Source organism: Phaethon aethereus (assembly GCF_964289735.1).
Source record: "Phaethon aethereus genome assembly, chromosome: 3".
In the NCBI taxonomy this organism is placed as follows: Eukaryota; Metazoa; Chordata; class Aves; order Phaethontiformes; family Phaethontidae; genus Phaethon; species Phaethon aethereus.
In genome coordinates, this window is record NC_138576.1 from 42113249 (window position 1) to 42126636 (window position 13388).

A 13388-nucleotide genomic window follows, 5' to 3' on the forward strand; every position below is an offset into this window, starting at 1 on the left:
AATACAGTTTGACCACAACTTGTTTGTAATTTTCAGTACTTGTTCACAGGTCTCTGGATATACTGGATGTCCTAGTTTCCTGGGATTTTAAAAATGTAAAAACATATCTGTTTCATTTCACAGTGATAACTGCACAAGTTCAAATGACCTGAAAACTCCAGCAAAATTCTGCATGTGTGTTACATTGACCTGAAAAAATCCAGCTGCTCTCTCGTGAGTTATTCATATATACAAGGTCAGCAAAGATCATAGTAATGTAAACTAGAAATATGAGTCTTTTTAATAGCCCTGCAGACAAATGTATTTTTTCCTTTTTCACTTATCTGCTTATTTTTTACAGAAAACTGATATAAACTTGAACAAATCTGCAAATTCACTACACTCATAAACCTCTTCTTGTCAGCAGTAAACCCAGGAGTATATGTGGTGAGTGCAAACATATTCTGTAAGTGTTTATTTGTTTGTGATATCACATAAATTGAATAAATACTTAAAAAATCATTGTGTGTTACAATGGCTATTGCCAGCGTGGCTTTGGTTTGTATATTGCCACTGTGAATAGATAAAATATGGTTTTGCAAATATCAATTTCAAAATTAATATCTTAAGCAAATAATCGTTATTAATGAACACTGTTGTGTTTGTACTTGCATGATTGGTACAAATCTGTTCAGTAATAGGAGCAAAAATAATTACTCTTTTTAATGTAATTTCCCAAGGCATTATGGAAAATGTCAATACTTAATACAAGTGTATTTATGATTATGCAATGTATCATACTGCAGATTTAAAAGAAAAAATAACAAAAAAGCTTTGAGGGTAAAGAGATTTGCAATTAGACACAGTAAGCTGCTGGTTTGCTGTCTCAATAGCTCCTCAGTACCACTAAATCCACAACAAAGTACTTAACAGTAATTTGTGATGCCTAACAGAAGTAATCCACTTAAGATTCCTGTGGATTGTAAATATATCATAATTTTGCTGTCTATCTGCAAAATAGTATACTTATATGAAACAAACCAGAGGCTTTCACATATTTTTTTATGAGATAAAAGTCTCCATCTGTATATAAACTTAAATTTTATAATAGAAAATTGAATATTGAATTGTTTGAGTTGAGTAGTCGTCTTCTGTCTGTTTAACCCACAAATAGGTACTGTCTATGAACAAACAGCTGTAATACTTCAAAGACTCAATGGATTATAAATAAAGATCTATAAGAGCTGCAAAATACTTTCTTCCTCCAAGGGAATAAAAGAGCTGGGGTCTGACTGTGGTTCTGTTTGAATCAATAGCAGAATTAAATTTTATTTCTAACAGCATAGGATGTCATTGTAAGTAACTAGTGGCATACATATCTTGGTAAAGGGGCATTTTAACGTCAGGAAAGATCAGATTTTTTTTATTGCTTTGAAAAGTTTAGCACAGTCTAGATTTAATTTTTCACTTCCATCTGCGTTGTCATAAATGTTAAAAATATTATCAACCATTGTTAACATTGGCAGAGGAGAGAAGCAATTAAATGTGTGGAGATTGGTGTAACAATTCTTTACTTTCTCTTTAGTTCTACCAGGGAAAACAGTCTCATGAATACAGAGATGGATAAACTCTCTTTTACAGGTAGGGGGGGGGAAGTTAACAATGACGGGCAAAGTGCCTGCAGTTTTCTACCAGTGTTATAGGCCTGTCTATTTTCTGTGTGTTTGTTTGCTGTGCTGTCCACAACCCAAGAGGTCTATGAGTCAGCCAGCGAATGTACAGCAGGAAATCCAGCAGTACCTGTTGATGTGCGTGCTCCTGTCCTTCCCCCAGGTGAGGTAGCTTGTTGATCAAGCTGTAGAGAAAAGTTGGCAGCTATAGAGACTTAAGCCATTCGCATCTCATGATCACTTTTTCCTTCTGGGCTGTTTGTGTTTATTGCCGAGCTAGTAAGTAATGCTATGAAATCAATCACTGAGTTTATCTGACTTCAGATAAGCAAATCTGCCTTTTAGAGGAAGAAAGGAACTAGACATCTAAGACACAACCAAATATAATATAACATGATATATCATAACGTAACATAACACAACAAATAATATAATAATTAAACATATAAAAAAATAAAGGCTCATAGTGTCAGTAGTGGAGCTGTTTTAGCATCAAGTGTCTTGATGGGACATCTAAGTGATCAGGCTCTTTTCATTACAAATCTTTTCAAGCTGGGATAGCATGATGACCATAACAATGCTGCCACTACAGAAATGATACAAATATAACAATTGACCTACAGTATAATGTGAAATACATGACCATATTAGAGGTTAAAATGCATGTGTAAGAAACAAAAGGGCATAGTTGAGGCAGGATTTTTTAATTGGAGGAGTGGGAGGGGTTCAAGGCATCTTTCTCCAAGGTAAAATCACTGATATTTGACAATTTTCTTGCTGTTACAAAACTAAAGAAGTTTGAGGATGAAAGAGAGCACAGGCAGTCAGTAAGTTTTGCGTGTTATGAGTATTGGATATCAGTAACACCAGAGATTTAATTCTCTGTTTACATTCTGCTGAGCAAACTTCAAGGAGCCCCATAATAGCTGGTAAGTTTTATGCAACTCTTCAGAGAGCCAAACCAAAGAAAGAAATGCGAGTTTATCTAGCCCTGTTTTTTAGACAGCTACCTGCCCTAATCGGCAATGCTTAAGTCAGGCAATTTTTGAATTTTACTTGGAGTTAACTGATGTTTCTTGTTAAAAAATCTCACCCCAGTTGGAAAAAGAAAAACAAAGTGAAAATAGAGATTACAACTAAGCCCTCGCTGCATTCCTGCAGCTTTCAGAGTGCAAACGAAAATCTGCACCAGATAGAAGAGCACTGCTTTGTTAAACCAGTCTAAAGCTAGCAAAGCTTATACCAGCCTCTGTGGCTAATGGTGCATGAAAGTGATTGTTCTGAAAATAACTGTGTTGGTTTAAAATATCACTGCCCTCTCTTCCACACAGCAGAGTCAGCAGACTGAAAACACCAATAATTCTAAGCTGCTTCAGGATAAAGTCCAGAATTTAAAGCATAAAATGCCAAGATGAGTGAAGGCAGCTTCAGTTAAGCTCTTGGACTTTGCACTGAAACAGCTCAGAGACACTTGTGTCTCATTCTGCCACCAGAGCTGGGGCAGGCGTCTTTGGCAGGTTGGGGGCAGTGGCATCTCAAATAGCCACAGCTGCCTTCTCAGCAAATGTATCACAGAATCACAGAATCACAGAATCATTGAGGTTGGAAAAGACCTTTAAGATCATCAAGTCCAACCATCAACACAACACCACCATGCCCACTAAACCATATCCTGAAGTGCTACATCCACACGTTTTTTGAAGACTTCCAGTGATGGTGACTCTACCACCTCTCCCTGGGCAGCCTGTTCCAATGTTTGACCACCCTCTCAGTAAAGAATTTTTTCCTAATATCCAATCTAAACCTCCCCTGGTACTACCTGAGGCCATTTCCTCTCGTTCTATCACTAGTTACTTGGGACAAGAGACCAACACCCACCTCACCACAATGGTAGTTGTAGAGTGCGATAAGGTCTCCCCTCAGCCTCCTCTTCTCCAGGGTAAACAACCCCAGTTCCCTCAGCTGCATCCCATAAGACTTGTTCTCCAGACCCCTCACCAGCTTTGTTGCTCTTCTTTGGACACGCTCCAGTACCTAAACGTCCTTCTTGTAGTGAGGGCCCCAAAACTGAATACAGTAGTCGAGGTGTGGCCGCACTAGTGCCAAGCACAGGGGCACAGTCACTTCCCTACTCCTGCTGGCCACACTAGTTCTGATACAGGCCAGGATGCTGTTGGCCTTCTTGGCCACCTGGGCACACTGCTGGCTCATGTTCAGCTGGCTGTCAATCAGCACCCCCAGGTCCTTTTCTGCCGGGCAGCTTTCCAGACACTCTTCCCCAAGCCTGGTTGTTGTGACCCAAGTGCTGGACCTGGCACTAAGCCTTGTTGAACCTCATACAATTGGCCTTGGCCCCTTAATCCAGCCTGTCCAGATCCCTCCTGCAGAGCCTTCCTACCTTCCAGCAGATCAACACTCCCACCCAACTTGGTGTCATCTGCAAACTTACAGAGGGTGCACTTGATCCCCTCATCCAGATCGTTGACAAAGATATTAAACAGAATGGGCCCCAATACTGAGCCCTGGGGAACACCACTCGTGACCACTTTAAGTCCATTCACCACAACTCTTTGGATCCAGCCATCCATCTCCAGGAGAATGCTGTGGGAAACAGTGTCAAAGGCTTTACTAAAGTTTAGGTAGACAACATTCACAGCCTTTCCCTCATCCCCTAAGCAGGCCACCTTGTCATAGAAGGAGATCAGGTCAGTCAAGCAGGACCTGCCTTTCATAAACCCATGCTGGCTGGGCCTGATCAGGTTTTCCTGTATATGCCATGTGATGGGACTCAAGATGTTCTGCTCCATAACCTTCCCCAGTACCAAGGTCAGGCTGACAGGCCTGTAGTTCCTCGCATCCTCTTTCCAGCCCTTCCTGTGGATGGGTGTCACATTTGCTAAGTTCCAGTCAACAGGGACCTCCCTGGTCAGCCAGGGCTGCTGATAAATGACAGAAAATGGCTTGGTGAGCCCTTCTGCCAGCTCCCTCAATACCCTTGGGTGGATTCCATCTGGCCCCATAGACTGCTGTGTGTCTAAGTGGTGTAGAAGGTAGTTAACCTTTTCCCCTTGGATTATGGGGGCATCATTCTGCTCCCCTTCCCTGTCTCCCAGCTCAGGGAGCTGGGCACCCAGAGAACAACTGGTCTTGCTATTAAAGACTGAGGCAAAGAAGGCATTAAGTACCTCAACCTTTTCCTCATCCTTTGTCACTGTGGTTTCCCCCGCATCCAATAAAGCATGGAGATTCTCCTTAGCCCTCCTCTTGTTGCCAATGTATTTATAGAAACATTTTTTATGGTCCTTTACAGCAGTAGCCTGATTAAGTTCTAGTTAGGCTTTGGCCCTTCTCATTTTCTCCTTGCATCACCTGATGACATCCTTGTAGTGCTCCTGAGTTGCCTGCCCCTTCTTCCAAAGGTCATAAACTCTCCTTTTTTCCCTGAGTTCCAACAGTTCCCTCTCTTCAGCCAGGCCGGTCATCTTCCCCGCCAGCTCATCCTTCAGCACATGGGGACCGCCTGCCCCTGTGCCTTTAAGATTTCCTCCCTGAAGCATGTCCAGCCTTCCTGGACTCCTTTGCCCTTCAGGACTGTCTCCTAAGGGACTCTGTTAACCAGTTTCCTAAACAGGCCGAAGTCTGCCCTCCAGAAGTCCAAGGTAGCAGTTCTGCTGCCCCCCCTCTGACCCCTACTTCTCTGAGAATCGAAAACTAACATTTCATGATTGCTATGCCCAAGATGGCCTCCAACCACCACATCACCTACAAGTCCTTCTCTGTTCACAACAGGTCCAGTGGGACACCTTCCCTAGTTGGCTCATTCACCAGCTGTGTCAGGAAGTTATCTTCCACACACTCCAGGAACCTCCTAGATTGTTTTCCTCTCCGCTGTGCTGTATTTTCAGCAGGCATCTGCTAAGTTGAAGTCCCCCATGAGAACAAGGGCTAGTGATTGTGAGACTTCTCCCAGCTGCTTATAAAATATTTTTTCTGCCTCTTCACCCTTGTTGGGTAGTCTATAACAAACTCCCACATGGTATCTCTCTTGCTGGCCTTCCTCCTGATTCTTACCCATCAACACTCAACCCTATTGTCACCATCATTAAGCTCTAGACAGTCAAAACACTCCCTAACACACAGGGCTACCCCACCGCCTCTCCTTCCTTGCCTATTTCTTCTGAAGAGTTTATAGCCATCCATTGCAGCACTCCAGTTGTGTGAGTCATCCCACATGTTTCCATGATGGCAACTATATCATAGTTTTACCGCTGCACAATGGCTTCCAGCTACTCCCGTTTGTTGACCATGCTGCATGCATTGGTGTAGATGCACTTCAGTTTGGCTATTGATCGCACCACCTTTTTTGGGGGAAAAGCCCCAATTCCTACACGACCATTCTCAGGCACTTCTGTGGTTTCTAACATGTCAATAACCTTTATGTCTTTGCTGCCACATGGAGCTCCATCCCCTTCCTCCACTGAAACAGCAGACCAAAGGACCTCGCTAGCACACCATCCCACAACCATTGGGGCATGCTGCCTCCAGGCTTATCTCTAGTGAGCCTGGTTTTATCCCTTTCCCTCTTCAAATGTAGTTTAAAGCTCTTTCAGTGAGCCTTGCTAAGTCCCATGCAAAGATCCTGTTCCCCCTTTGAGACAGGTGTACCGCCTCTGTTGCCAGAAGGCTTGGTATCCTGTAAACCGATCCCTGATCAAAAACCCCAAAATTCCACCAGTGACACCAGGCTCGGAGCCAGGTATTGATCTGCTGGCTCTTCCCATTTCCTCCCTCATCATTCCCTGCAACTGGAAGGATAGAGAACACTACTCGTGCTCCTGATCTGTTAACCAGTCGTCCCAAGGCTCTGAAGTCTCTCTTGATTGCCCTCAGACTTCTTGTTGCAACTTCCATCTCTGCCTACCTGAAAAATCAATAATAGCTAGTAATCTGAGGGCCATACCAGGGTAGGAAGCTTTCTCTTCACATCTTTAACCCAGGCCCCAGGGAGGCAGCAGACTTCCCTAAGAAGTGGGTCCCGTTTGCATATTGAGCCTTCTGTTCCCTTCAGAAGGGAGTCTCCTATGACAATGACCCATCTTTTTTTCTTTATGGAAGCAGTTTTGACGCAGGGCATAGGCCGACTTAATCTCGGCAACACCTCCAAGCTAGATGAACCACCGTCCTGGTTATTGTTCGGTTCCACTTGCAGAGCCTCGTACCCATTACACAAGGGCACCTGGGAAGGTGGGGTAGTCACAGAGGAGACGTGCCTGCTGCCTGTCGCCATTGCCCGCTACCCCTTAAGTCTCTGTGTTCAGCCAGGCAGCAAGAGGACAGGGAATCCTCTGTATCATGCGTCCTTGATACGTACTTCTTAATATAAAGCTATTTGTAAACCAGACTGGAATGTTATTTTAGGCAAGTCAGTGTATAGCTCCTACACACAGCAACAGCCGACTTTTGTTTTTAATACTCACTGTGCTATTGTTTTTAAAGCTTTGGATTTTGGCTTGAAATCCAGGCCACCCTGAATTTAACAGCGAAACTTTCACTGGGTTCAGTCTGATCTGGATTTCAACCTAAATGCCTAATGTTGCTAATGTGGGATGTGGTAAATTTGATCATCAAGTTTTTTATGGCCACAACAGATGTTCCTTCTTTTAGACCAATGGAAAGCTACTGAACCTCATCCACCCTCTAAAACAAAAATACAAGCATTTGTTTACAGCTTGATTCCAGGAATATGAATTGAATTAGCAGCTGCGAAGTTTGTTCTTGTTTACTTACAAATAAATATATGCACAATTCTCGCTTCTCCCAAAGAACCATCATGTTGCTTGGATTGTATTTCCTCTGTATAGTAACAGTATTTTTAACAGTCTAATACTCCATTACAATTTGTTTACCACAATCAAAATATCAGCAGAGTATTTTTGACCTTGTTTTAAAAAAAATCATTAATTTTTTTCTTTCTGATGTCTAGTAGACCTGAACAACATGTTTTGGATATATGTTTTGCATTTTGTAGACTTATAATTTAGATTGACTATAATACAACATCCTCATAATCATAACCCAAGGCAAAATGAAGATACTAAATGTAAATATTTTCTTCCAGCTGGTGACATTCAATGAATCTTAATGGGCATAAAATGTTGAAAGACTGGTGCCTTCTCCCAATGTAGGAGAAAAAACGTGACAGTGTGAACGGAAGATTTCTAATATAAGGAGCAAGAAAATTATTGTTTAATTTGATAGGTACCATCCCATCTCTGGGGTAAATACCCAATAGTTCTCCAAACAAAAAATTAACACATACTGAGGAGAAGACAGAATAGGAACAAGACTAGGAAGGCAAGAGCTTTGTATAAAAGGAATAGAAGACTCATTTAGCATGTATCTGTTGCTTATGAATAAAAATACTTTACACCTTTTCCTTTGTCTTTCCTAAACTGGTCTGATTTCAGGGTCATAGCACTGTTTTTATTGCAACAGAGAAAAAAAAACTCTTGTGACCTTGCTTAGTCTTCAGCTTATGTGAAGTTGTTCCCTTGCTTTGCTCACAGCCAAGCCCTCCTCTCTGCTTTGATAACATACTGCAGCTGCAAATGAAGTTTAATTTTTCCTCTGCGGGATGTCCTCAACAGTGATGCTCCCAGCAGCTCAGTCAGGATGGGATTTACCAGAGCGGTTGAGTTGACTGAACAGCTTGCTGCTTCCACACAGCTAGTCTCACTACACCCTCCTTGCCCTAGCACTTTTGGGACCTTTGCCCAGTTTAACTCATCAAAACAGTAGGAAATTACCCAACTTTTTGCATAAGCTATTTTTGTGCTATTCTAGTGAGTTGATCAGCTCAGGTAAAGGTCCAACAAATACCAAAGACAACATAACACGTGGCAGAAGTTTTTGTCTAGGAGAGGGAAAATCATGGTGGAACTGAGGAAGATCTTTTTGGAAGCAGAGAGGTATCATGTGTCTTGTGAAACCGTATGCAGCTGAAAAATACCCATTTTCTTTTCTGCACTGATTTTTACTGACTGAACTAGCTCATTGAAGGCAACATGGTTGCCAGACCCACACAAGAGAAGCAGCAGCAGGGGCACGTGCCAGGAGATATGGAAAGAGGCTCTCCCCTGCCAGCAAGTCCCCCTCAAGGAACTGCACTTGCAGGCGTGCTCTGCCTAGCCTCTTCATGTGCTGTGGTCCTTGCAGAGGAAGAAGAGTTTTCTGATAGTGCTATGGTTTCCCTACTTTAAAGGATAGTCAAGCCCCTTGGAGCACCTCTTCTTTGATTAATTGCTGTGATATCAAAATGCCCACCCCTTTTATGTAGTTTGCCTACTGTATTCTTTGGATTTGTCCTTTGAATGTTTTCTGTGACCTACTGTTACTGACTGACATGCTGTAAAAGCAGTTTAACAGTCTTACAGGCCCAAGATGAATCTGAGGAGAGTATCTAGCTGAACAGCCAGGCCCTGAGGGTTGTGATCAGTGGCACAAAGTCCAGCTGGAGGCCAGTCACTACTTCTGTACCCCAGGTGAGGAATGTTGAGCATCTTCATTAACAACCTGAACACTGTACAGGTGATACAAAACTGGGAAGAGTGGCTGATAAACCAGGGGTTTGTGCTGCCAACCAGAGGGACCTACACAGGCTGGAGAAATGGGCTGGGAGAAATCTCACAAAGTTCAACAAAGGGAAGTACAAAGTCCTGCCCTCGGGGAGTAGTAACCCCAGGCACCAGTACATGCTGGGGATCAACCAGCTGGAAAGGAGCTTTGCTGAGAAGGACCTGGGGGTTCTGGTAGACACCAAGTTGAGCATGAGGCAGCAATAAGTCCTCATGGCAAAGAGGGCCAAGAGCACTCTAAGGTGCTGAAGAGCACTGCTAGCAGGTTAAGGGAGGTGCAGCACTGGTGAGGCCACATTTGGAGTGCTCTGTCTGGGTCTGGACTCCCCAGTACCAAGAAAATATGGAGCTACTGGAGTGAGTCCAGTGCAGGGCCATGAAAATGCCTGAGGGACTGGAGCATCTGTCATATGAGGGAAGACTGGGAGAGCTGGGAGTGTGCAGCCTGGAGAAGAGAAGGCTCAGGAGGATCTTAGCAAAATGTGTATATACCTGAAGAGACAAACTCTGCTCAGTGGTGTCCAGCGACAGGACAAGAGGTGATGGGCACAAATTAAAAATGATGAAATTCACTCTGAACACAGGAAAACACTTTTTCACTGTGAGGGTGACTGAGCACTGGCATAGGTTGCCCAGAGCGGTTGTGGAGTCTCCATGCTTAGAGATATTCAGAACCCAGCTGGGCAGCCTGCTTCAGGTGACTCTGCAGGGGATGGACTAGATGATGTGTAGAGGTGCCTCAACCTTCTGTGACTCTGTGATTCTGTCATCTGTAAATCATCTGTAGATGTGATTTTTAGATCACCTTGTGAAAGTCTGGGGCATACATGAACGCCACTGAGAGTCCCTGTACTGACAGGACATAGTCCGTAGCTTATTATCTAGGAAACGTTGATGATGAGGAAATTGGCAACAGGCCATGCATTTCCTTTGTAAAAGAAGAAAAAGGAGTAAGGAAAGATTGCATAGTGATTTTTTCCTCATCTATATGAAATAAATTGAAGCACATTCCTCCTTTTGCCTGCTGTACCCAGTAATGAACACCTCAAACTTTTGCAAGAAAAAAGAGAGATTGCACATCTCAAAGGGTCATATTAGCATCCCAAGATAGACACCTGCTGAATGTGCTGTATTTTATAGGTTCAGCATTTGTTGAAGTCTAACACATTTAGTTCAGAAAGATCTCCAAATCAGATTGGAAAATTGGGATCTAGCACAAATAGACATATAATACTAATAATAGAAAATTATGTTGTACATGGACAGTGCAAATTAGATGACATTGTGAAGTGGAACATATCAAAATAACATACCTTTTATTATGTTAACTGATGTTAGCACTAATTATGATACATATTATCAGTTCTCAAACATGCAAGTTGGAACTGTCAAGCTGGCATAAACCCTGTAATGCTTAATTTTTAAAAATTATTTGGTAACTTACTGATGCATGCTTCACAAGTCCTCATCACAGACTAAGAGGATTTTAAGTATACCCTAAAGGTTAATTTCAAGCGATTAATGCTGTAGTCACATGAGTAATTCAACCCTCTGATTATCTGAGATGTCTCAGTTGGAAAGGAAAACAGCAAGCTGTGAGCAGATAACATAGCCCCTAAAAGTAATTCAGCTGCTCCCCAGGAGTGGTAAATTTTCCCTGGATGAGCCAGAGCTAAGTTTGTCTCACTTTCAGATGCCTGCATTCCTCCACACTCCCCGCTCCTTCTTCAGCCCTTCAAATGAGCAGCCGGTTTGTTTGGAGGCAGCTGCCACAGTGCAATTTGCTCCGTGGCCAAGCCTCGCCATTCCCCTGCCCGGTAGCTCAGGCTCAGCTGCGGCTCTGAGACCCGACATCCTCATCTGTAACGCCAAAGCAGCCTAAGCCAGTCCTAGACTAGAACTAGTCAGTGTGCTGGCCACTTTGGCTTTGCCCTTCATGTCACAGTCACCCTGGCCATGCGTCGGCATGTCATCCGCAGCACGCTGTGCCGACTGCTCTCATCTGACCCCATTTCAGAGCCATTTCAGCAGTTTGGCAGAAAATTAACTCAGCCCCTCATTTTCAATTCTCAAATCACAGGCTGCATCATGTGGGGCATTCTCGGCATCAGATGCAGATGGAGTAGAGACTGCACAAAAAGTACAGGAGAGGTAAGAGCAAGGAGGAAAAGTGAAAGAGCAGACTTTGAAAGCTGTAAAGAAAATAGGCTTTAGGGAGACTGGGACAGGAAACAAGTGGAGAGGTGACTTGGGCTGGCTGGGCAACAAACTGGGATTGTCTTCAGCAAAGACTGAAAGAGCTGGGAGGGAGAGACTGGTGCCTAGTGGAGTCAGGGAACACAGCTAGGAGGAGGGAGCAGGACAGGAGAATTAGGAACCATTAGGTGAGGAGAATGGGACTCCAAATACTGACTTTGAGCCTGGAGGGGCAAAGTAGTACTTTTTGGGGTGGTGCTGAGGAGTGAAGATTAGAACTGGCTGGATGTGGTAAGTGGGGCTGTAACAAGCACCCAGGGATGGGGCAAAGACAGACTGCGAGGGCATTAGTGGAAGGAGGTGATGGCTAGGGAAGGAGGGGTGAAAGAATCTGTGCTCTGTGGAGAATAATCCTCTTCTGCACTGAAATGGTGCCCAAGAGTTCCCATCTTACATTCACCTTTTCGCCACTGTCAGCAAATATCTATGAAACCTAATGCAAGGCTCACCCTGCAGTACTCCTCCTCAGAAAACCATGACCTGCAACGTTGCTCTTGCTTTCTCAGAGCGAATGGATGAGGTCTATGCAGTAGATTTAATCCTCCTGAAGAATATTGTGCAAGACACTTAGACATCATATCACGGAACATTTATTTTTCCAGTTTACCAATTTTAAAACTACTGCAAGCACTCACCTTTGGGTGTAAAACTATTCATCAGCTATTGTCCTGGTTTTGCTGGGATAGAATCATAAAATCAGTTTTCTGTTCAGGGAAGCTGCATTTCTGAGAAGACTGCAGGACCCGTCACTGTGAGAACAAGGTTGATAAGACTCTCTTCATGCACGGACAGCCATGGTATGCAGGTTTCCACAGCAATCAAGGCCTCCAGCAGTCTCAGACAGCCAGGTGCTAAAGCTGGGAGGAACGGAGGCCAAGGCAGCTGACCCAGGATGGACAATAGAAGTATTCCATACCATAAACATCACACTCACCATAAACTGGGGAGTCTGCTGGGAACAGCTCACTCTCTCCCTCAATGGCTGCCATCCCCGGAGGATCTCGCCCGTCAGTTCCGCTCCCAAGGCCGGCTCTCCCTATGCCAGAGCTGCGCTGCTCGCAGCGATCGCCGACCAGCGTTCACTGCTGGGAGCACCCAGCTCACAACTGCTACCTGGGCTGAGTATAACTCTGTGTACTTCATATTGCTTTAGTATTAGTATTAGTTTTATTGTCTTATTAAATCTGTTTCTATTTCAACCCACAGGTTTCCTTTCTTTCCCCAATTTCCCTTTCTCGGACGAGAGGGGTTTTTCAGGGGATAGAGCAACTGGTAGCGTTTAAGCCCAGAGGTGGGCTAAACCAAGACAGGTATCTAAAGCTATACAGTGTACAGGATGAGCCTGTGCAAAAGGTACAGCGAGATGAGCAGGACCCTGTGTTTTTGTTGAAGAAATATGAAACTATATAGTGAACAGTAGTGTCTCAGGGAACCCGGTACTTTGGAAGAAAGAATGGATGAGGGGTTTTTTGCCTCCTCACAAAACTTAAAGTGGGAGCCAGCTCTTTCCACAAGTGCAAAAGTGGTTGGGTTTGATGGATGCCTAGAATGGTTGTTCCTAAAGCATGTTGGCACTATCCTCAGGAACGCCCTGCCTGCTCCAAAGGGCTTCCAGTCCTAGAAATCCCTTGGCAAACAGCCCTGAATTATGTGACCCCTTTGCTGAGCATGTGCCCCCTCAGCTGCTGACAAATACTAACTGCATGCATCCATAGAGTAGTTGAAAATTCAGCACATGTTTTTGGGTAGAAGGCTTTGGAATGGTTTGGAGGTGGAGGGAAAGAACCAACCATGACTATAATACTCGCTGGAGTGCGTGAAAAGAGTAAGAATAGCTTGTGAGAAATAT